This window comes from Mobula birostris, chromosome 28 (genome assembly GCF_030028105.1).
Source record: "Mobula birostris isolate sMobBir1 chromosome 28, sMobBir1.hap1, whole genome shotgun sequence".
Taxonomy (NCBI): domain Eukaryota; kingdom Metazoa; phylum Chordata; class Chondrichthyes; order Myliobatiformes; family Myliobatidae; genus Mobula; species Mobula birostris.
Window position 1 is genome coordinate 13,287,681 of NC_092397.1, and position 25,148 is coordinate 13,312,828.

The 25,148-nt window shown below is 46.7% G+C and overlaps 1 protein-coding gene and 1 long non-coding RNA gene across 3 annotated transcripts in view; one reads left to right on the forward strand and one right to left on the reverse strand.

Moving 5' to 3' along the window:
* Nucleotides 1-25,148, reverse strand: part of dnajc4 (DnaJ (Hsp40) homolog, subfamily C, member 4) — a 274,705-nt gene that overhangs the window by 48,560 nt on the left and 200,997 nt on the right. The window lies entirely within an intron of this gene.
* Nucleotides 2,122-18,844, forward strand: LOC140188872 (uncharacterized). Its single transcript, XR_011883411.1, has 3 exons — nt 2,122-2,410; nt 3,164-3,340; nt 17,671-18,844. It is a non-coding gene; the product is annotated as an uncharacterized lncRNA (long non-coding RNA).

The following is a 25,148-nucleotide window of genomic DNA, read 5'->3' on the forward strand; positions in this document are numbered from 1 at the left end:
TTTAAGAGATGTTTGGATAGGTACGTGGATCGGAGGGGTATGGTCCCGGCGCAGGTCAATGGTTTCACACAGATTAGAATGGCCTGTTTCTTTGCTGTACTTTTCTATAACCATGACTCTAAAACGAATCTCAGGCTGACATACGGTGACATACAGACACTTTGATAATAAACTTACTTTGAACTTAATCTCCGAGGAACTGTGCCACATTACGAGCCTGAAGTTTATACAGAGAGTGGTGGGTACATGGAACGGCCTGCCAAGGGTGGTGGCGGACCAGGTAAGAGGCAGGTACATTAGGGGCATTTAAGAAACTCCTGGATGGGCACATGGATGATAGGAAAATGGAGGGAAGGGTTAGATTGATCTTCGCATATGTTAAGAAGGTGGTACAACAACGTAGGGCAAGGGGTTTGCACCGTTCTATGTTTTTTGTTCTAAATAGAAACAACTGCTTAACTGGACAGGCAGGAGAACGGCTCTTTCTATGGAGGTTCTCACTGGAAGCAGAAACATTCCTAATACACGTAAATGCTCATGGCAGAGAAAGTTGGTCCTGGATCCTTGATCCTTGTAGGTTCACAGAAGGCTTCAGGGCTTAGGAACTTGGGTCTCGGGCTGCCAAGCCCTCCAAGACTTTCCTCTGGAGAGGAAGTCCAAGTGGACTTCAGGAAGAGGAGCGCATCGAGGGGTCAGCAGCGGAGAGCGTGGGCGTGGGCGTCGACATCTCTGAAGATCTATCCTGAAGCAGCTCATAATCCATTAGGAGTTTGAGAACATTTGGTCTGTCACCAAACACCCCAGCAAACTTCTACAGATATACCGTGGACAGAATTTTAACTGGTTGCTCCACCATCTAGTTCGGGGAGGTGGGGGACACTGCACAGGATCAGAAAAAGCTGCAGAAGGTTGCAGACTCAGCCAGCTCCATCATGATCAGTAGCTTCCATACCATCGAGAACATCTTCAGAAGACAATGCCTCAATAAAGATGGTATCCGTCATTAAGGACTCCCTTACCCAGCGCATGCCCTCTCCTCATTGTTCCTGTCATGGGGGAGGTACAGGAGCCTGAGGACACACACTCAATGTTTCAGGAACAGCTTCTTCCCCTCTGCCGTCCAATTTCTGAGTGGACATCAAACCAATGAACACTACCTCAATATTTTTGCTCTCTATTTGAACTATTCATTTAATTTAATTTTTACTTACATATTTGTTATATTTCATTGGGAAGACTGATGGTGAGAGAGCTGCCTGGCCATGGTTGTTGCTGCATGGACTAGGTCCTAGTGCCGCCTGTTACAGCCACCCAGGGGAGGAGCGGCTGCGGCAGAGAACGGAGGAACGGCGGGCGTGATGGAATCGGTGCTGGTTTGGGGATTGGCCCCTGCAGGCCGGCTCTCCCGTCGGCACTGCTCTCCAGTGCTCGCTCCTTGGACGACAGGGCAGATTGCCTTCATCTGCGGCTGACCCAGTGTGAGATGAGGAACTGCTGCGCACTTCTTCTTGCGGAGACATGGCTTCAGAACAACATCCCATGCGCCATCAGCCTTCAGGCTGTGTGACTCAGGGATTTGTGCTAACATGACTTTGTAATTGTATGTGCTGGATCGTAACTTTATACGCTGTGTATGACTTTATGTATAGTATTTTGTACCTTGGTACCTGGAAGAACACTGTTTTGCCTGGCTGTACAGATGTGTATGGTTGAATGACAATTAAACTTGAACATGAACTTACAGTAATTTATAGTTTGCTTTTGCTGTATTGCATTGCTGCCAAAAAAAAAATTTAAAGACCTACACTATGTCAGTAATTTTAAATCTGATTCTGTATGGGTCGATGTCAGGCCACCTCTGCCATTCATTCTACCCTTTCTAAACGCCTCTGCCTTCTACAGATAGTTCCAATCTCATGCACTTTAGAAAAACATTTCCGAGGCTCTCCTTCAACAACGTACGTTTGCAGTGAAGTAAACAAGCTGGGAGCGCTGGTATTATTCTGGTAAATGCTGTCATGGCCCAAGCATCCCTTTCATAATCGTTGCCAAGGACAGCTTGCTACGGCCTAACAAATCATCCCTTTGCTGCTTTTCTTTTAATTACCTTTGCATATAAACACAGAAATTAACCTGTGTTTTCCACTTTGGGCCTCTTATCTAAGAAAGGATGTGCCGGCATTGGAGAGGGTCCAGAGGAGGTTTACCAGCATGACCTCGGGAACAAAAGGGTTAACGTACGGCAAGCATTTAATGGCTTGGGGCCTGTGCTCGGCGGAGTTCAGAAGAGTGAGGGGAGATCTCATTGAAACCTATCAAATACTGAATGGCCCAGATAAAGTGGACGTGGACAGGATGTTTTCTATAGTAGAGGAACCTACAGCCTCAAGGACGTCCCTTTAGAACAGAGGTATTTTTCCCAGGGCTGAAATGGTTGCCACAAGAGGACACAGGTTTAAGGTGCTGGGAAGCAGGCACAGAGGAGATGTCAGGGGTAACTTTATTTACACAGAGAGTGGTGAGTGTGTGGAATGGGCTGCCGGCAACAGTGGTGGAGGTGGATATGATAGGGTCTTTTAAGAGACTCCTGGATAGGTACATGGAGCTTAGAAAAATAGAGGGCTATGGGTAAGCCTAGTAATTTCTAAGGTAGGAACATGTTCGGCACAACTTTGTGGGCGAAGGGGCCAGTATTGTGCTGTAGGTTTTCTCTGTTTCTAACAGAGATGAGTAGGAATTTCTTTAGCCAGTAGGTGGTGAATCTGTGGAATTCATTGCCACAGATGGTTGTGGAGTTGGGGGGGGGCAAGTATTTTAAAGCTGAGGTTGACAGGTTCTTGATTAGCAAGGGTATCGAGTGTTATGGGAAGCAAGCGGGGGAACGGGGTTCAGGGAGAGATAATAAATCAGCCATGATGTAATGGGGGAGCACATTATCTGAGTGTAGGGTTCTCAGTAATATTCGATGGACTGTTACCCGTTAATTGCCTATTACAAAATGACTTCTCTGAAGTGTTAAAGTAAAATGGTTTCTCGTACTGTTAACTGCTGAGTAAGGAGTTCTCTGTGGCAGCATGTTTGGGTTATACTTAGTGATAATGGAAGTTGTATTCGTTTGCTCGCCAGCGGAAGTCATGTTATGCTATCTTGTATGTGTGTGCAGAGCTGAGGATCGCGGGGCTTTATCGGGAGGAGAACTGAAGAGGAAGGACGTGCTGGACGCGCTCTGGTCGACCACTGCGGTTGGTCCCAGGCGGCGGGTCGAGGAGGTCGGCGGTGGATCGAAGACCCCATTAATTGAGCTCCAACGGTTGTGCACGAAGTGGTTGAACTCTGATAAGTTTGGCGCCTTTTACTTTCCTTTTATATTGTATCTCTATTAATTACATAGTTCCAGTAAGATCTATAAAGTGTAATCTGTAAATCGTACATTGTGTTCTGTCTGATATTGGATGTGTGAGTTTGTACCAGGTGGCGTTACACAACAACTACGCAAATATGAGACACGGTTTGCCGGGCAGACGGGGTTTCACCGAGATAAACACGAGACGATAGCCTGAGCGTTACATCAGTTACTATCGCCTTCCTGACAATTTTTACCAGTCCGATCATTCTCCTCTGATCTCTCTCATTAACAAGACGTTTTCGCCTACAGAACTGCCGCTCACTGGATGTTTTTCTTTGTTTCTTGCACTATTCTCTGTAAACTCTAGAGGCGGTTATGCATGAAAATCCCAGCAGTTTCTGAGATAGCCAAACCACCCCATCTGGCACCAACAATCTTTCCACAGGCAAAGTCTCTGAGATCTCACTTCTTCCCCATTCTGATGTTTGGTCTGAAATCTCGTGGGGTCTTCACGCGTGACGGTCTACAAAGTTTTCGGAAAATGGTGCGAAAGACAAAAGAGAGACATCCAGTGAGCGGAAGTCTGTGGGTGAACACGCCTTGTTAATGAGAGAGGTCAGAGGTAAATGGCCAGACTGATTCAAGCTGTCAGGAAGACGACAGCAATTCAGATAAACACACGTTACAACAGCAGTGTGCGGAAGAGCAACTCGGAAAACATAACACGTCAAACCTTCCAGCAGTAGAGGACCATGAAGGCACACTCAATGGCCACTTTATTAAGTACTGGAGGTATACTGAATGTACCCTATCTGCATTGTCCCTTAACACAAGGACAGTCGGTATTTCTAATACCATTTATAGGAATTTCCAGCCCTGCTGCTGAATCTCAAGGAGGTTGCTTACACTATTGCAAAATCAATTCCACTGTATATTCTTGGAAAGGTGTTTGTTCACTTGCGGTTTATAACTTGGCTCCGCATAACAGTTTAAAAAGGAAGAAAGTTGGAACCGAGAAGATTAGGGAAAGATTACAGCACTGAACTCCAGCCAGGGTTTGATTATTTTGTGTACGTTATTCCAAGTATAAACCACATCTTCAGGTAGGCCTTATCAATTTCCACATGTGCTGTTAAATGGCCATTCTGTGCCAATGTATTTATTTGAGACTAAAAGTCGATTCTCCACAAAGTAAATTAAACGACCGAGATTAAAGATATCAAGAGCGGGAAAGGTTGGGGGCTGAACTATGATTGTCTGCTTGCAAAGGAGCTGGTTGCAGTATTTGGGGTGTGAAAGGGGCAGTTTTTTTTCTATTTTAAGACCATATGACATAGGAGCAGATTTTAGGCCATTTGGCCCATCGAGTCTGCACCACCATTCCATCAAGGCTGATTTATTTTCCCTCTCAACCCCATTCCCCACCTAACTTTTGACACCCTTATAGGTGAAGAATCTATCAACCTCCGTTTTAAATATACCCAATGACGGCCTCCACAGCTGTCTCTAGTAGTGAATTCCACAGATTCACACCCTCTGGATAAAGTAATGCTTCCTCATCTCTATTTAAAGGGTCGTTCTTCTATTCTGAGGCTGTGCCCTCTAGTGTGAGGCTCCTCCGTGATAAGAAACATCCTCTCCACATCCACTCTCTCTAGGCCTTTCACTATTTGGTAGGTTTTAATGAGATCCTCCTCATTCAAATAAAGTCCAGCGAGAACAGGCCCAAAGCCGCCAAATGTTCCTCATACTCTGCCTTTGCCAGTGAATTGAATGGGCTCGGCTCCCTTCCAGCGTTCAATAAGACCATAGCCGATAACCTCTGTTCACGTTCATTCCCCACATCATCTGATCCCTTTCTTCCAAAACTCTAGCCGAGTACCTCATCCCCTCACCCTCTTTGACTGAATAATTATAAAGGCTTGTATTCTGGAGTGAAGAAATTTCTCCCTGCCCCATATTCAGAGTGTGGCTCTTACTTCTAGAGAAGCACTGACAAGGCACAAGAAGGGAATGGAGGGGTGGGCATGATACAGAGGAGGACACTTAGCACAAATTGGCTTCAATAATGTGGGTCAAATGGCCTGGCCACTGCTGTACCGTCCTACCTTCTACAATTAGCGGCCACGTTATTAGATACACCTCTACACCTGATTGTTAAACGTCTCTATTTCCTGAGGAGACTGAGGTCCTTTAACATCTGTCGGACGATGCTGAGGATGTTCTATGAGTCTGTGGTGGCCAGTGTTATCATGTTCGCTGTTGTGTGCTGGGGCAGCAGGCTGAGGGTAGCAGACACCGACAGAATCGACAAACTCATTCGTAAGGCCAGTGATGTCGTGGGGATGGAACTGGACTCTCTGATGGTGGTGTCTGAAAAGAGGATGCTGTCCAAATTGCATGCCATCTTGGTCAATGTCTCCCATCCACTACATAATGTACTGGGTGGGCACAGGAGTACATTCAGCCAGAGACTCATTCCACTGAGATGCAACACGGAGCGTCATAGGAAGTCATACTTGCCTGTGGCCATCAAACTTTACAATTCCTCCCTTGGAGGGTCAGACACCCAGAGCCAATAGGCTGGTCCTGGACTTATTTCCTGGCATAATTTACATATTACTATTTAATTATTTATGGTTTTATATTGCTATATTTAAACTCTATTCTTGGTTGGTGCAACGGTAACCAAAACCAATTTCCCTCGGGATCAATAAAGTATGACTATGACTATGACTAAATATCTAATCAGCCAATCATGTGGCAGCAACTCAGTACATAAAAGGTATGCAGGCATGGTCAAGATTCAGTTGTTGTTTGGACCAAACATCAGAATGGGGAAGAAGGGTGATGTAAGTGACTTTGACCGTGGGATGATTGTTGGTGCCAGACGGGGTGGTTTGAGTATCTCAGCAACTGCTGACCTCCTGGGATTTTCATACACAACAGTCTCTAGAGCAGGGGTTTCCAACTTGGGGCCCATGGACCCTTCGGTTAATGATAGGGGTCCATGACACAAAAAAGGTTGGGAACCACTAGTGTAGAGTTTATGGAGAATGATACAAAAAACATCCAGTGAGCGGCAGTTCTGTAGGTGAAAACACCCTGTTAATGAGAGAGGTTCAAGTTGACTGTAGCTCAAATAACCACACATTACAACAGTGGTGTAGCTGACTGGTGGTGTCAGGGTATCAGCACCGGACTTCGAGGCGCATGGTCCCAGGCTGGAATCCGGTCGGCTCCTTGCGCGCTTTCCACCCGTGCTGCGTTGAGCGTCGGGTTAGTGACTCGGCCTCGTAAACAACAGCCAACTGCTATGGAAACGGCAAAAACGTCGCCCGATGTCCCACAAAGAGTGAAAGGGAACGACAACAACGCAATGGTGGGGTGCAGAAGAGCATCTCTGAACACACAGCACGTCGAACCTTGAAGTGGATGGGCTACAGCAGGAGAAGACCATGACCGACCACATACAGGGAGAGGAGGTGTTAAGAGTGTATTCTGGAGTTAGGGTATTAAACAAATAATAATTTCACCAGACATGAAAGTGGATTGTAGATTGAATTTAAAATAGTAGTTTATCTGGAGTTGATTGCAAACCAGACAATGCTGCTTAACATACATTGTGGGCATGAAGAGGGAGGTGATTGAAAACTACATGTAATCTAAAGGAAGCACTGTAGATACATTGTAACTATAGAATGGTCCTGCTGCTACCTTTGATCTTTAGCATATAAAAATGTCATGTAATATTGGGCTGGGAGGCCTCTTCCTTCAGGAGTGGCTCCTTTTTGTTGAATAAAGCATTTCTATGTCCACTAGCTTCAGTGTCTCTCCGCTGACTTTTGTTCACTGTTACATACGGGACGTCCCTAATAAAGTGGCCACTGAGAGTAGGTTCTAAATCAGCGTGGACTGGTTCCACATGGTCCATGGGGCTCGAATCTGGAAATCCCTTTTCCGCAGGTAATTAATCCTCACAAATCATTAATTAGTGCGTGGAGTGAACGCAGTCACGAGAAGCCAGGTCAGCTGGATGGCTGGTGGGAAACTACTCCCAGCTCTTTGGCCTGTGCCCTGGGCTTAATTACTGAAAGGCCAGAAAACGAAGGAGTATAAAGATACTCAAGCCTGCGTTTAGAGAAGGGAATTAAACTGCGGAGATTACTGTGTGTAAATATGTACTTAATGTGGGGCTCTAATATAAACAAACATTCATTACGCTTTCTGTGCTTGTAGGAGTTCGCATATTCCTGATAAAATACATATGTTTAAACAGAACTGGACTTGGAGGCTGCAGCGTATAAAATTATCCATGTACTAACAGTGCCTCTCATCATCGCTGCTAATTCTACAAGCTCTCCTATACCTCCCCCTCCTTTAGAGGACTAATATGCCACGGTTAGAAATTTTAAACAAGCCAGTCAGCACAGCTTTGAGTGCTCTTTTAGTGAAGGCGTGACAATCATGTCAGAACAGGAGACGTTGTTTAAAATCGTTCACAGAGGGACATGCTCCAGCATGCAATCATTAGGAAAGGACGCCAGTGACTACGCTCTCCGACAGATCCTGCCTGTCATGGAGCCCTCTAACAAGCTTCTACAGATGTAGTGCTGAAAGTATCCAGACGGGTTGCATCATGGTCTGGTACGGGTAATTCCAATGCACGTCGAATTCTTGAAACTTTGAAAGAACCGGAAGAAGCTGTAGAGAGTGGTTTTGCATTGTCCCGGGCCGTTAAGGACTTATTAACCCATCACCACCACCCTGAATATGACCTCTTCCATTCAGAATCCAAATCAGATTTAAAATCACCGGCGTAAGTCGTGGGATTTGTTGACTTTGCAGTGGCAGTACAACGTAATACACGATAGTCGAGAAAAAAATTATGAATTACAGTAAATATATATAGAATAGTTAACTGTGTACATACGTCTGTTGATGCTTCTGGCCACATCTTCAGTGATGTTGCTGGAATCATCGGGTGTTTCGGGTCTTTCAACATCATACAACCTCCTCCAGGTGACCCAGCCGGGGCTGATCAGACCCCAGCTTGTGTCCAGATGGCTGGCTACTTATGACTCCATGGCTCCCCTCTTTTGAGCCACAGCCATCTTGAGGCCCTCTCTGCCGCATCGGTGGTACTGCGGATGGCTCTCCTCTTCCTCTCTCCCTCGATGCCCAAAATGCTTAAGGCTCTAACTAAGGAACGGGCTACCAATCCCCTACAACCAACCTCCACTGGGAGACTACTTCAATAAGTAGTGCAAAAACTGAAAGTAGTGGGGTAGGGCTCATGGGTTCAGTGTCCATTCAGAAATTGGATGGCTAAGGGGAGGAAATTGTTCCTGAATCATTGAGTGTGTGCCTTCAGGCTTCTGTACCTCCTCCCTGATGGTAGCAATGAGAACAAGGCATGGCCTGGGTGACGGGGGTCCTTAATGACCGACACCACCTTTCTGAGACACCGCTCCTTGAAGATGTCCTGGACACTACGGAGGCTGGTGCCCGTGATGTAGCTGACTGAGTTTACAACTCTCTGCAGCTTACTTCGATCCTGTGCAGTAGCCCCCACACTCCCATATCAGACGGTGATGCAGCCAGTCAGAATGCTCTCCACAGTAGACCTGTAGGAATTTCCGTGTGTTTTGGGTGACATACCACTCCTCCTCAAACCTTGAATGAAATATAGCTGCTGTCGTGCCTTCTTTGTGGCTGCATCAATATGTTGGGCCCAGAGATACCGACACCAAGGAATTTGAAATTGCTCACTCTACCATTAGTGAGGAGCTACAGGAGCCTGAACATACATATTCAACATCAGGTTCTTCTCCTCCGCCATCAGATCTCTGAATGGATAATGAACCCACAAACACTACAGTCATCATCATTATGTGCCATGTGGTATGATGTAGGTGATCATGGTCTCACGACCATGATTGTTCTCAGCAATTTTTTCCAAATAGAGGTTTGGCATTGCCTTCTTCTGGGCAGTGTCTTTACTGGGTGACCCCCCCAGCCATTATCAAGACTCTTCAGAGGTTGTCTGCCTGGAGTCAGCAGAAACATAACCAGGACTTGCGATCTGCTCCGGCTGCTCACACGACCATCCGCCACCTGCTCCCGTGGGTTCACAGTGGATTCCAGTAAATCGTTTTCATTGTAACATTCAAGATGGTTGTCGATACCTTCAAATTCTTCATAGCTCCTAACTTGTTAGAACATAGAACACAGAAACCCTACAGCACAATACAGGCCCTTCGGCCCACAATGCTGTGCCGAACATGTACTTACTTTAGCAATTAGCTAGGGTTACCCAGAACCCTACATCTTTCGAAGCTCCATGTACCTGTCCAGGAACCTCTTAAAAGACCCTATCGTATCTGCCTCCACCACCATCGCCGGCAGCCAATTCCACATACTCACCACTCTCTGCATAACAAACTTACCCCTGACAGCCACTCTGTACCTACTTCCCAGCACTTTAAAACTGTGCCCTCTCGTGTTGGCCATTTCAGCCCTGGGAAAAAGCCTCTGACTATCCACATGATCAATGCCTCTCATCATCTTATACACCTCTATCAGGTCACCTCTCATCCTCCATCGCTCCAAGGAGAAAAGGCCAAGTTCACTCAACCTATTCTCATAAGGCATGCTCACCAATCCAGGCAACATTCTTGTAAATCTTCTCTGCACCCTTTCTATAGTTTCCACATTCTTCCTGCAGTGAGGCGACCAGAACTGAGCACAGTACTCCAAGTGGGGTCTGACCAGGGTCCAGTGCAGCTGTAACATTATCTCACGGCTCTTAAACTCAATCCCACGATTGATGAAGGCCAATGCACCGTATGCCTTCTTAACCACAGAGCCAACCTGCGCAGCAGCTTTGAGTGTCCTATGGACTCGGACCCCAAGATCCCTCTGATCCTCCAGACTGCCAAGAGTCTTACCATTAATACTCTATTCTGCCATCATGTTTGACTTACCAAAATGAATCACCTCACACTTATCGGGGTTGAACTCCATCTGCCACTTCTCAGCACAGTTTTGCATCCTATTGATGTCCTGCTGTAACCTCTGACAGTCCTCCACACTATCCACAACAACCCCAACCTTTGTGTCATCAGCAAATTTACTAACCCATCCCTCCACTTCCTCATCCAGGTCATTTATAAAAATCACAAAGAGTAGGGGTCCCAGAACAGCTCCTTGAGGCACACCACTGGTCACCGGCCTCCATGCAGAATATGATCCGTCTACAATCACTCTTTGCCTTCTGTGGGCAAGCCAGTTCTGGATCCACAAAGCAATGTCCCCTTGGATCCCATGCCTCCTTATTTTCTCAATAAGCCTTGCATGGGGTACCTTATCAAATGCCTTGCTAATATCCATATACACTACATCTACGGCTGTATCTTCATCAATGTGTTCAGTCACATCCTCAAAAAATTCAATCAGGCTCATAAGGCACGACCTTTGGACTCACTTTCAAGGACTCTACACCTCACGTTCTCAGTATTACCAATCAGACTCTCTATCTGCCGTTCTGTGCACAAACCTTAGACACATATATATAAGCTAGGGTGCCTAAGGCTTTTGCTGTACTTCCCAACTATATCTGCATATGTCGATTTGTTGGTTTTTGCTGTGTGTCGTTTGACTGTTGTATTTCTTTGTTCTACTGTGAGTGCCCACTAGAAACTGAAAACGGTAACACAGAGCGCTGTTTGATAATAAATTCACTTTGAACTTCGTCCATGTGTGTACAGGTGCAATGAAAAACTCACTTGCAGCAGCATCAGATACACAACTTTTGCCAAGAAAAGCAAATTAAACAGAGATTAAACGCAATTTTCGCAGGAAACAACAGTTGGGACAAAGAGGAAAAAAAAGAGGTGAGTTTTATTTGTCAGGTGCAGAGGGAAGTGCGTCGTTTGCGTCAAATTATGTCACCGAGGGTGGTGCTGGGGGCAGTTCCCAAGTGTCACCATGCTTCCACCAACAACACAGCTCACTCACCCGAACCCGTGCGCCTTTGGAACGTGGGAGGGAACTGGAGAGCCCAGAGGAAATCAGCATGGTCACGGAGAGGACGGACAGCGGTGCAAATCCAACCTCCACCTCACAGCTGCCAGGCGTGACGCCAGCCGCTTTTCCCCCACCTTAATGCAAAGCGGTCACAGTGTCGTGGAACTCCAGAGAAACGGGCTGGGCTGGCTGGTCGAGAACCCAGCGGTTTGAAGGGAAGTAACTGCTCTTGATCCTGGTGGTGTGAGGCTTCAAGAAGATGGTGGAGATCTTTGATGGTGGATGTTGCCTTTTGAGGAAGCGCCCCCTGTAGAGATTACCGATGGTGGGAAGGGATGGGCCCGTGATGCATTGGGCTGTGACCACTACATTCCGCAGCTTCTTACGTTCCTGCGCATTTGAGTCGCCGTCCCGGACCGCAATGCAGCCGGTCGGGATACTCTCAGCAGTAAACTATGGTGCGAATGTTGTGTAGGGATCCCGGGATTTACAAGATTTGGGAAAAGCTCAATATTTCTAAGTTAGGATGGTGTGCAGTTTGTTCCACTTGTTCTGGGAGTCACAGCGTTGTGGTGTGTTATTGAAGCCATGGAAAACTCCTGATCATCTGCAGCTACAAAAGGCCACTGCTGGACACAGTGAAATGTTTCGCCAGCACATTTTGGTACTCAAACTAATTATTTTATTTCAGATGGGAGGACAAACCAAAGAGGGTCTTACCCTGGCTTGGTCAGGCTCTGGGGAGTGCGGTAGAACGAAGACATCTCGGAATACAGATTCAGAGATCCTTGCAAAAGGCGTCACAGGTAAATAGGGCCATAAAGGAGAGCTTTTGGCACATTGGCCTTCATAAATCAGAGCACTGAGTACAGGAGATGGGATGTAATGCTGAAGTTGTATAAGACGTTGGTGAGGCCTAATTTAGAGTATTGTGTGCAGTTTTGGTCACCTACCTACAGGAAAGGTATCAATAAGATTGAAGGAGTACAGGGGAAATTTACCAAGGAGTTACTGGGACTTGAGGACCTGAGTTATAGGGAAATAGGTTAGGACTTATTCCCTGGAGCGTAGGAGAATGAGAGGAGATTTGATGGAGGTATGCAAAATTATGAGGGGTATAGACAGGGTAGGTGCAAGCAGGCTTTTTCCACTGAGGTTGGATCAGAGTAGAACTAGAGGTCATGAGCCAAGGGTGAAAGGTGAAACACTTAAGGGGAACCTGAGGTGTAAGTTATTCGGGGAGAGTGAGGAACGAGCTGCCAGCAGAAGTGGTGGCTGTGGATTCGACTGCAACATTTCAGATAAGTTTGGGTGAGTACATGGATGGGAGGGGAATGGAGGGCGATGGTCCCAGTGCAGGTCGAAGGAACTAGGCAGGATAACAGTTTGGCATGGAGTAAATGGGCTGAAGGGCCTGCTTCCCTGTCCTGTAGTGCTCTGGGATCCTAATACCATGGACGGGTGAGAGGACTCTCCCTTGCTGCAGATCACGATTGCCTGGGACTTGTTTGATGTGAACGATTCTTGCCACTTACCAGTGCGAGGGTGGATGAGGGTACAAAGTGGTACGTTGACTGAGGATTTTTCCACACAGCGTCAGCATGTGATCAGGACATTTGGATTCAACCTTGCGCTCAACATCAGCAAGACCAAATAACTGATTGTGGACTTCAGAAAGGGTAAGACGGGAGGACACATTTTCCCCTTGGAGCGACGGAGGATGAGAGGTGACCTGATAGAGGTGTATAAGATGATGAGAGGCATTGACCGTGTGGATAGTCAGAGGCTTTTTCCCAGGGCTGAAATGGCTAACACGACAGGACACAGTTTTAAGGTGCAGGGGAGTAGGTACAGAGGAGATGTCAGGGGTAAGTTTTTTACACAGAGAGTGGTGAGTGCCTGGAATGGGCTGCCGGCGATGGTGGAGGTGGATACGATAGGGTCTTTTAAGAGACTCCTGGACAGGTACATGGAGCTCAGAAAAATAGAGGGCTGTGGGTAATCCTAGGCAATTTCTAAAGTAAGTACATGTTTGGCATAGCATTGTGGGCTGAAGGGCCTGTATTGTGCTGTAGGTTTTCTATGTTTCTAACCCACACCAGTCCTCAGAGAGGGATTGGAGGTAAAGAGAGTGAGCAGTTTCAAGTTCCTGGGAGTCAATATCTCTGAGGATCTAACCTGGACCCAACGTATCGATGCAGCTACAAAGAAGGCACAACAGCGGCTATATTTCATTGGGAGTTAGAGGAGATTTGGTATGTCACCAAAGACACTTGCAAATTTCTACTGATGTACTGTGGAGAGTATTCTAACTGGCTGCATCCGGTAATGGAGGTGGGTGGGGTGGGGGCTACTGCACAGGATTTAAAGAAGCTGCAGAGAGTTGTAAACTCAGTCAGCTCCATCATGGGCACCGTAGTATCCAGGACATCTTCAAGGAGCGGTGTCTCAGAAAGGCAGCGTCCATCACTAAGGACCCCCACCACCCAGGACATGTCTTGTTCTCATCAGGAAGGAAGTACAGGAGCCTGAAGACACACACTCAATGATTTAGGAACATCTTCTTCCCCTCTGCCATCTGATTTCTGAATGGACATTGAACCCATGAACACTACCTCATTGCTTTTTTCAAAAATTTGTTTTTGCACTCCTTATTTAAGTATTCAGTATATATAGTAACTGTAATTCACAGTTCATTTCCTCTATTATCATGTATTTCATTGTACTGCTGCTGCAAAGTTTAACAAATTTCACAACATATGCCGGTGATATGAAACCTGATTCTGATTCTAACGACTATCGAGCTGCTCATATCCCATTTCAGTTCCCCCCACCCCCCATGGTTCTGTCCCTTAACCAGATACGGCAAGTTAAGTCAAGTTTATGGTAATTGAACTATATACATGTACACCGTCAATCGAGACATTTCTGCTGATCAGGGTGTAAAGCGCAGTAGTACACATAACACACAATGACCTAGAATTAAATCTACAAATGAATTGCACATAAATAAACCAAGTTAAAGTGCTTAAATTAAATAGTGTAGGGTACAGAACAGATTAACCCATGACATTTCAAATGCAATGCAGCAGGGAGTTCAGAAGCCTGACGGCCTGAGGGAAGAAACTGTTTCCCATCCTGACCGTTCTTGTCTTTATGCATCGGAGTCTCCTGCCTGATGATGGAAAGTCAAAGAGGATGCTGGATGGATGGGTGGGATCCTTGATAATACTGAGGGCCCTGCGTACACAGCTCCTGATAAATGCCCCGATGGACGGTAGGGAGACCCCTATGATCCTCTCAGCCTTTCTCACAGTCCTTTGTAGGAGCTTGCAGTCCGATCTCTACTGCTCCCATACCAGATGGAGAAGCAGCCAATTAGTTGACCAAACTGCCCATCTTTGGGTTGTAGGAGGGAATTGGAGCACTCGGAGGAAAGCCATGCAGTCACACGGGGAACACACAAGCTCCACGCGTGCACACACACACACACACACACACACACACACACCACCCCCAAGGTCCAGAAAGGAGCTGTGCAAGGAATCTCTTTAGAGTCACTGCAGGACTCCAATATTGTATTGCCCCATGGCAAAAAGAACCTATAACCAACCTACAGACAGATCTGAAGCAACAGTCTTAAGGTGCTGGAAGAACTCAGCAGGTCAGGTAGCATCTACGGAAATGAATCAACAGCTGATGTTTTGGGCCGAGACTCTTCTTCAGGACTGGGAAGGAAGGGGGGAAGATGCCAGAATAAAAAGGTTGTGGGGGGGGGAAGAAGGAGGCTAGCTGGAAGGTGACAGGTGAAGCCAGGTTGGTGGGAAAGTCAAGGGCTGGAGAGGAAGGAATCTGATAGGAGAGGAGAGTGGACCAGAGGACAGCGGGAGGGAGGAGGGGATCCGGAGCTACCCAGATGGAATATAAGGTGCTGTTCCCCCACTCGGAGGACGGCCTCATCTTGACACAAGAGGAGGCAGCGGATTGACATGTTGGAATGGGAATGGGAATCAGAATGAAACTGCTTGGTCATTGAGAACTTCTGCTTGTGGCATTGCACCTGTTGTTGATACGCGAAGTTACTTCAGTTGTAAAATTTCTTTATTGCAGCCATAAAGTATTCAAGATCCCCACATGATGCTTCTAACTAGGAACTATATTTCCCTAAATAATTCGTCTGACGACTGTCACAGCTGTCAAAAGCATTGAAGGCATGCAAACATTGTAAAAACAAGATGTACTGCAGTTGCTGAAAACCCCCACCCCCCCACCCATAGCCCCACAAAGATTTTGCTTGCCATTGTTTATCTGATTCCCTTTCTAAAGTCACATTGACCTCCTGGGCCGTGCGGTCTAGATCGTGAGGCACTGCACACAAACCCGGCGACTGTACCCGCCCCGGCCGCTTCCCCTGGCAGCTCATGCCAGGTACCTTACTCGCAAATGTGCTGCCTCTCACGTCTCCTTTAAATCTCTGCCCACTTATCTGAAGACCATAAGCCCATGAAGTATAGGAGCAATGCAGGCCATTCGGCCCGTCGAGTGTGCTCTGCCATTCCATCATGGCTGATTTTTTTTTTGACCACTCAGGGTTGTTAGCCCTGAACCTGGAGGACCGGTGGACCTCTCTTAGCCTGGCCTCCACCCTTTGATCTGTCCGGCATGGGTGACCCTACCTAGAATCAAAGCACAAGGCCCTGACTCCTGCCAGCTCAGCTCTCCGGGTCGTCGAGGCTCGCAAGCCTCCACGCCCTACAACAAGGTTGTGGTCCTCTTGGAGGAAAACTCCTTTAAGCGCACCCAGTGACCTGGCTTCCACAACCGTCCACTGGCAATAAGTTCCACAAATCCACCACCCTCGTGCTGAGGAAATTCCTCCTCATCCCTGTTCTAAAGGGATCTGTCTGGGTACACTCCAACCTGATGGCATGAATATTGATTTCTCCTTCTGCTGGACAAATTCCCTCCCTTCCTCTATTCCCCACTCTGACCTTTCACTTCTTCTCATCTATTACCTCCCCCTGGGTCCCCTCCTCCTCTGGTCCACTCTCCTCTCCTATCAGATTCCTTCCTTCCCAGCCCTTCACCTTTCCCACCCACCGGGCCTCACCTCTCACCTTCCAGCTGGCCTCTTTCCCCTCCCCCCAACTTCTTATTCCGGCTCCCTCCCCCTTCCTTTTCAATCCTGAAGAAAGGCCTCGGCCCGAAATGTCAACTGTTTACTCTTTCCCGTAGATGGTGTCTAACCTGCTGAGTTCCTCCAGCGTTTCATGTGCGTTGCTTTGGATTTCCAGCATCTGCAGAACCCCTTGTCTTTGCCTTCGTACTCTGGCTCTTGTGATAGTTATGGTACCTGGTCTTAGAGGAAACTGTTCTAGCCCACTCCATCAGGCCTTCCCAACGCCCTCCCCCTCTCGTCAAATCTTCACGGCCTAACGAACACGTAACCAAGCTCAACATTGCTGGAGCTTCTGTCCTTTGGACAGGATATTGAACTACTGTTGCCCCGTTCAAATGAACACGTCACATACTTAGAAGTGCAAAGAGCTCTCCAGGGAAACAGTCACATTCAACTGAAAATGCGGCTTTTGAAGGTCTCAAAACACTTTTTTTTCCCAAACCGGCCAGGAGCACTGCCACAAAATCACCTTTAGTTCTCATCAGTCGACATCTACAGGAGCTATTCTAGGACTGTGAAGCAAGCAAAGGAAGTTCAGTCCCATTCTCAAGCCACACTACCCGTGCTCGGACAGCCTCTGATAGCGAAGCCTCACTCTGTATCTAATCTGTGTTCCTAGGATAACAGGCGGTAGTCACAAGTGAAATTACCTAACGTGTTGAGGCCCAGCATGAGGGAGATATACATTCAGTGGCCACTTTATTAGGTACACCTGTGCACCAGCTCATGAATGCAAATATCTAACTGGCCAGTCAGTTACGAAGCGTAAGAGCATGCTGACATGGTCAAGAGGTCCGGCTGTTGTTCGGAATGGGGAAGAGATGGCGTCTAAGCAACCTTGAGGGTGGAATGATTGTCGGTGCCAGATGGGGTGGTTTGAGTATCTCGGTGCTGATCTCCATGGCGCCGAGGCTATGAAGACTGCCCTTACGTGCCTGCTGATATGATGAACTGATAAGCGAGGCTTTGGGCCTACCCTGAGCTGTCTGGGGTTCGGATCTGAGGAATCAATTTTGGTTCGGAATGCTGTTGTTTGCTTCGATTGTTTACACGATTTGTTTTTTTCCCTCTTGCTGGTGTTGGTCTTTTATTTTTATTCTTTTTCTTCTTTAATTAGGTTCTTCCACGCTTCTTGCTTTGTGGGCTACCTGTCAGCGAGCAAATCTCAAGGTTGTTATGATTTATACATTCTTTGATAATGTATGTTCTTGAATCTTGAACCTTGAACTTGAAGAAACTGATCTTGGATTTCCACGCACAACAGTCTCAGGAGTTTACAGAGAATGGTGCGAGAAAACAAAAAAAAATCCAGTGAGCGGCAATTTTGTGGGCGAAAATGCCTTGTTAATGAGGAAGATCAGAGGAGAGTGACCAGACTGGTTCAAGCTGACAGGAAGGAGACAGTAACTCAGATAACCACACATTACAAGAGTGGTGTGCTGAAGAACATCTCTGAAACGCATAGCTCGTTGAACCTGGAAGCGGGTGGCCTCCAGCAGCAGAAGACCACGCTGGGTTCCATTCCTACACCTGATAAAGTAGCCACTGACTGTACATAAGAGATGAAGGCATTCTGTTTTTAACTTGAGCATTTCCCAATGCTTCAAATTCGGTCTGTAAACCTTTCCATGTTTCTCTTCCTCTCTCCGAGTCCATTCTGGCTCCCAACAAAGCAATCCCATCCATCCCACATCCCTCCTTTTCTTTCCCTACAGCCCTGCAAAATATTCACTCCCGTGTACCTGACAATTTCCTCTTGGACCTCCTCCAACACAACTACACTAAGGGGGCCATTCACAGTTGCAAACGAACCAGCTTACTGAAATCCTCCCTCTCTGACCAAACGCCCACTTGTCCGAGAGCTCTCTGTGGCTCACGGTTACGTTACACCTGATGAGGGATTTTTTCTCCCTAAAAATATACTTTATTCCTGAAATTTAGGTGATGCTCCTTGGTTACACTCACTGTGTCGGGGGCATTGTCACTGTTAGGGCATATTCTGGAGTTAGGATACAATGCAAATATTCCCTTCAGCAACTAATCTTCAGATTTGTAGATTAAATTTGAAATGCAGCCCTAAACCATAGTTTCCTGGTGCTGCAATCAATGATTAACATTCATTTTGGGTGTCTGGAGCATGGGCGCGAAGAAGGAGGTGTGTGACAACTATATGTAATTTAAAGGAAGCACTGTAGATACATTGTAACTATAGAATTGTCCTGCTATTGCCTTTGATCTTTAGCATATAAAAATGGCATGTTGTGTTGGGTCAAACAGGCCTCTTCCTCCAAGAGTGTGTCATTTTGTTGAATAAAACACTCTTGTATCCACTAGCTTCAGTGTCTCTGCAGCGACTTTGTTCACAATGCAACAGTTACATTTTCTTACAATGCTTGCATTTTGTAAACATGGCTTTCTGGGTTCCGGTAAGATGGCCACATGTTCAATTGCAGCGGCTTCTATGGGGTCAACAAAAGCTCCTGTTGGCTTTGGCTTTAACGGGAAAGGAGTCAGTGAGTCAGAGCAAATATGGTAAACCGCATTCGCATAGCTCCAAGATGACTCAGAAGAACGAAAACACAAAAGCTGTGATCAAGCAACATTAGATGATATTACACCAGGTGATCAAAAGCTCAAAGAAACTTTAAGGATTCTGGTAATGGAGGAAAGAGAGGGGGAGGGGTTTAGAAATGTATTAGGGTTTCAGAGGAAAGAAATAGAGAGGTGTTTGTTGAAGAAGCTTTACTTAATATCTAATCCATACTGAAAGTGTTTGATGGGACAGTGTAGATGAAGTTTAACTCTATGTAACCCAGACTGTCTCTGCACTTGGTGTGTTTGGTGGGACAGTGTAGAGGGGGTTTCACTCTGTATCTAACTCATACTGTCTCCGCACTGAGAGTGTTTGGTGGGACAATGTAGAGGGAGATTCACACTGTATCTAACTCATACTGTCTCTGCACTGAGAGTGTTTGATGGGACAGTGTAGAGGGGGTTTCACTCTGTATCTAACCCATGCTATCTCTGCACTGAGAGTGTTTGATGGGACAATGTAGAGGGAGATTCACTCTGTATCTAACTCATACTGTCTCTGCACTGGGAGTGTTTGATGCGACAGTGTAGAGGGAGATTCACTCTGTATCTAACTCATACTGTCTCTGCACTGGGAGTGTTTGATGGGACAGTGTAGAGGGAGATTCACACTGGACCTAACCCAGACTGTTTCTTCCCAGAGAGTGTTTGATATGGGAGTGCAAGAGATTCTGGGAATCTTGAGCAAGGCATTCAAAATGCTGCAGTAACTCAGAAGGTCATGCAGCATCTATGGAGGGGAATAAATAGTTGATGTTTCGGGCCAAAACTGCTCATCAGCACTGGTCAACCCTCCCTGCTACAACCTGCCAGCTTGCACTGCTCCACAGCCCCCCAATCTTTTTATTCTGGCTTCTGCTCCCTTCTTTTCCAATCCCGATGCAGCACCTCAGTCTGTAAGGTCGACGGTTTATTCGCCTCCATAGATGCTGCCTGACCTGCCCAGTTCCTTCAACAGTCTGTGTCTGTTGAGCAGAGTTTACTGGGCATCATGGTGGTGCAGTGGCATAACTCCTGCCACTGCTTGTGTGTTCTCCCCGTGACCGTGTGGGTTTCCTCCGGGTGCTCTGGATTCCTCCCACAGTCCAAAGATGTGCCGGTGGGTAAAGCTCAAATTTCAAAGTAAATTATTCTTTAGCCAGAGGGTAGTGAACCTGTTGAATTCATTGCCACAGGCGGCTGTGAAGGCCAAGTCTTTATGTATACTTAAGGCAGAGGTTGATAGATTCCTGATTGGTCGGGGCATGAAGGGATACGGGGAGAAGGCAGGAGATTGGGGCTGAGAGGGAAAATGGATCAGCCAGGATGAAATGGTGAAGCAGACTTGATGGGCCGAATGGTCTAATTCTGCTCCTTTATAGATAGATAGATAGATATACTTCATTGATCCCGAGGGAAATTGGGTTTCGTTACAGCTGCACCAACCAAGAATAGAGCATAAATATAGCAATACAAAAACCACAAACAATCAAACAACAATATGCAAACTATGCCAGATGGAAAATAAGTCCCGGACCAGCCTATGGGCTCTTACGGTCTTATTATCACAGTACATATATGTCGCCATATGCAAACCCAAGATTCATTTTCCTGCGGGCATACTCAGTAAATCTATAGAATAGTAACTGTAAACAGGATCAGTGAAAGATCAACCAGAGTGCAGAAGACAACAAACTGTGCAAATGCAAATATAAATAAATAACAATAAATAATGAGAACATGAGGTAAAGAGACCTTAAAGTGAGGTCATTGGTTGTGGGAACATCTCAATGGATGGGCAAGTGAGTGTAGTTATGCCCTTTTGTTCAAGAGCCTGGTGGTTGAGGGGTAGTAACTGTTCCTGAACCTGGTGGTGTGAGTACCTTCTACCTGATGGCAGCAGCGAGAAGAGGGAGAGTCCTGGGTGGTGGGGATCTCTGATGACAGATGCTGCTTTCCTATGACAGTGTTTCATGTAGATTTACAATAGATCACTGTAAACTGTCCCATGATTAGGCTCGGGTCAAATCGGGAGTTGCAGGGCTGGAAGGGCCAGTTCTGCTCTGTATCTCAAAAAACAAATAAAAGTTTTGGGTTTGGGTAGCTGGAAAACTAAAAGCTGACGGCTGGGCCAACTGATAAAAATCTGTGGATGCCCAAGGCTGCAATCGGGAGTGTGACGCATATTTTGACAGCTTTTTGTTGACCTTGGCCGGCTGTCAGAGAGAAAGAGAATGCAACCTTTTCGATTGCTGGGTAAATTACGAAGCAAGTAATTTTCCTTTGTAGTGGTCACTAGTCTGTCCCTCGGCAACTAGAGGAGCTGTCTGGCCTCACTCACTCTCCAGACTCCTTTCCTATTGTCCCTTCAGACAGGGGCTTCACAGTTGCCCGTGATTAGAAGTTACAAGTCTGACTGTCATTTGGCAGACATTAGCATTTGAAAGGGCCAGTCCAGGCCATCAAAGTAATGTTATCTTAGCTGATCTGTGAACTCGCAGGTCCGTCCTTGCACCAGGAAGCCTGGTCTACACCCAGGCCTTGGCAAGGACAGGAGAGCCTCCATTTTGAGCTGACAGCACCATTGTGTTATCAGACAACACACAACAAAGTTGCTGGTGAACGCAGCAGGCCAGGCAGCATCTCTAGGAAGAGGTACAGTCGACGTTTCAGGCCGAGATCCTTCGTCAGGACTCGCATTAGGGTCCTGACGAAGGGTCTCGGCCTGAAACGTCGACTGTACCTCTTCCTAGAGATGCTGCCTGGCCTGCTGCGTTCACCAGCAACTTTGATGTGTGTTGCTTGAATTTCCAGCATCTGCAGAATTCCTGTTGATTGTGTTATCAGAATCAGGTTTAATATCACCGGCATATGTGGTGAAATTTGTTAACCCTGTGGCGGCTGTACAATGCAATACATGATAATAGAGAGAAAAAACTGTGAATTACAGTAAGTATATATATATTAAATAGTTAAATTAAATCAGTTGTGCAAAAAGTAGGAAATAAAAATGTAGTGAGGTAGTGTTCATGGGTTCAACGTCCATTCAGATATCAGATGGCAGAGGGGAAGAAGCTGTTCCTGAATCGTTGAGTGTGTGCCTTCAGGCTCCTGTACCTCCTCCCTGATGGTAGCAATGAGAAGAGGGCATGTCCTGGGTGATGGAGGTCCTTAATGATGGCTGTCGCCTTCCTGAGGCGCCCACTGCTCCTTGAAGATGTCTGGGATACTGCGAAGCTGACTAATTTTACTTGAATCCTGTGCAGTAGCAACCCCCACCCCACATACCAGACGGTGATGCAGCCAGTCAGGACGAGGTAGTCTCCATTTTGAGCAGACAGCGTCATTGTGTTACTGAACGAGGACTGATTTAAACAGCAGCAAGGGTTCCTGTGCCCTTTCCCAAATGACAATTTGTTCAATGCGGCTAATTATCCCAGAGGCCTTCACGGGGCTGTGATCAAACAGCATTTCACACCAAGGGCAGATTATCAAACACTTGGCGAGGGTTCTGCATGTCTTAAAGGAGGAACTGTTTTAGAAGCAGCATCTTCTCCTTCGCCATCAGACTTCTGAATGGACTATGGACCCGTGAGCAGTATTTAACTATTTCTGCGCTAGTTATTTATCTCTTATTGTAATTTATGGTATATTTTATACATTGCACTCATCATCCTAGCTTGTCACAGCAGACAGCCAGCCACTCTATCTGGTGTTGTTTGGTTGACGTTGCGCAGGTCAGTGTCAGTTAAATCAGGTGAGAGTGGGCAGCTGCGCAGAACGTGTTCGATGTTCTGCACCCTTTCGCCACACTCACAGGATTCGCTGGTCTTTAAACCCCACTTCACCGTATTGTCTCCTGTCCTACAAACTCCCGCTCTCGCTCTGTTGAGAGTGCACCACTTCCGTTTGTCAAGCAGTGCCCCGTCTGGCAACATTTCTGTAGGGTCCTGCACTGTACTGTTTGGTGGGGTTCTGGCTTCTGTTTGTTGCCAGAGGTCAATCCTGTATGTTTGGGGGGATGTTCCATGCGGTAGTTCCTCCATTGTAGCAAAGCTTCTCCTCGATTTTAGGCGGTTGGAAACTGGCACATGATGGTGTAGTGGGTGTCGTGGATCCGAGTTCTGTTTACCTTTTTCAATTTTTGTTGTAGTGTGTCTTTGGATCTCTGGGGGAGCAATGCCTGCAAGTCTGTAAATGATGTTAGTGGGTGTGGGGCGCAGTGTGCCCGTGATTATTCCGCAGGCTTCGTTAAGCAACAGGTCAATTTTCTTCGCATGGGTTGATCTGCCCCACACAGGTGCATAGCAGAGTGCTAGGGCAGTTGATATAAGTGTGTATTGCTGTCACAAAAAAAATTCACCATTGTGCAAAAGTTATAGACACATATATATGGCTAGGGTGCCTAAGACTTTTGCACAGTACTGTAGTAATTTTATGAATTGCACTGTACTTCTGCCACACACACAAAAAAACAAATTTCATGACATATGTGAGTGATGATAAACCTGATTTTGATATGGGTATTGTGGACTGAGAGTGGGAAGGGGGCAGGGAGAGGGGAGGGAGCAGAGGGACATTCTGTAATGATCAATAAACCAATTGCTTGGAATCAATTGACCTTGCCTGGGTGTGCCCGCACCAGTGCCACCCCCCTAGCCCCTGGCACTCCCTCTCCGCCACCTGTCCTGTGGCGCTCCGCCCTCGCCAGTCCCAACATCCTTTGCTCCCACCAGTTTTACAAACTCTGCTCCCCATTGATAAATACAGTCCTGTGCAAAAGTCTTAGGCACAGGAGCTATGTATGTCAGTGGCTCTGATTCTGATTGTGTTTCTGAAGGTGAGGGAGGGGTTCTGCAGGGGCAGGAGGGTGAATTCCAAGCTCATCTGCCAATGGGGAAACAGTTACATTCGGGATGAACACGAGTCCCGAACTGCTGGGCTCAGAGGACTGTCAGGCCAGGGAAATTTATTTATTGCATTAATTTCACTGAAGTGCAAACCCTTCCAGCTCTGAGCCGTGCCGTCCAGCAGCTTCCGATTTAACCCGAGCCCAATCACCAATTAACCTCCCAACCCGTACGTCTTTGGACTGTGGGAGGAAACCGGAGCACCCGGAGGAAACCCACGCGGTCACGGGGAGAACGTACAACAAAGACTTAAGGGAGTACAAATGTTTCTGTGTTATTCGTTTCGGTAGATTGTGTTTGTCTATTCATGTGACTGAGGTAAAGATCAGAGCATATTTTATGAGCAATTAATGCAGATAACCAGGAAATTGCAAAGGGTTCACAAACTCTTCCTTGCCACTGTATGTACTCTGATAATAAGTTCATACTGAACTTTGATTAAGTTAGGGTAAAGGTTGCTGGGCGGCGTGCCTCCAAGGGCTGATTCCGCACTGTACGTCGAAATAAAATAAAACTTCAGCAGCTTGTTCTTGACTTTACATTTTATGCATTTATTTAGCGATGGAAAGTGGAGTGGGCCCTTCCAGCCCTTCGAGCCCAGCAGACCCCGACAACCCCGATTAACCCTCACCTAATCACGGGACGATTTACCAATGGCCGATCAACCTACCTGGTACGTCTTTGGACTGCGGGAGGAAACTGGAGCACCCGGGGGTCGGGGAGGGGGAGGAACCCACGCATTCCATGGGGAGGATGCGCACGGACTCCTCACAGAATGGCACCGGAACTGAACTCTGGGAATGCCCTGAGCTGTCACAGCGTCTCGCTAATGGCGGCATTTACCGATGAAAGAACCACAAGGGACAAGCGCTCGTAGCAGCATTGTAGCATAGTCATAGTCATAGTCATAGTCATACTTCATTGATCCTGGGGGAAATTGGCTTTCGTTACAGTTGCACCATAAATAATAAATAGTAATAGTAATGGTAATATTACAATTAGTAAATAGTAAATAGTAATAGTCATGGAAGTAATAAATAGTAATAGAATAATAATAGGAAAATAGTAATAAATAGTTAAATAGTAATATGTAAATTATGAAATAAGTCCAGGA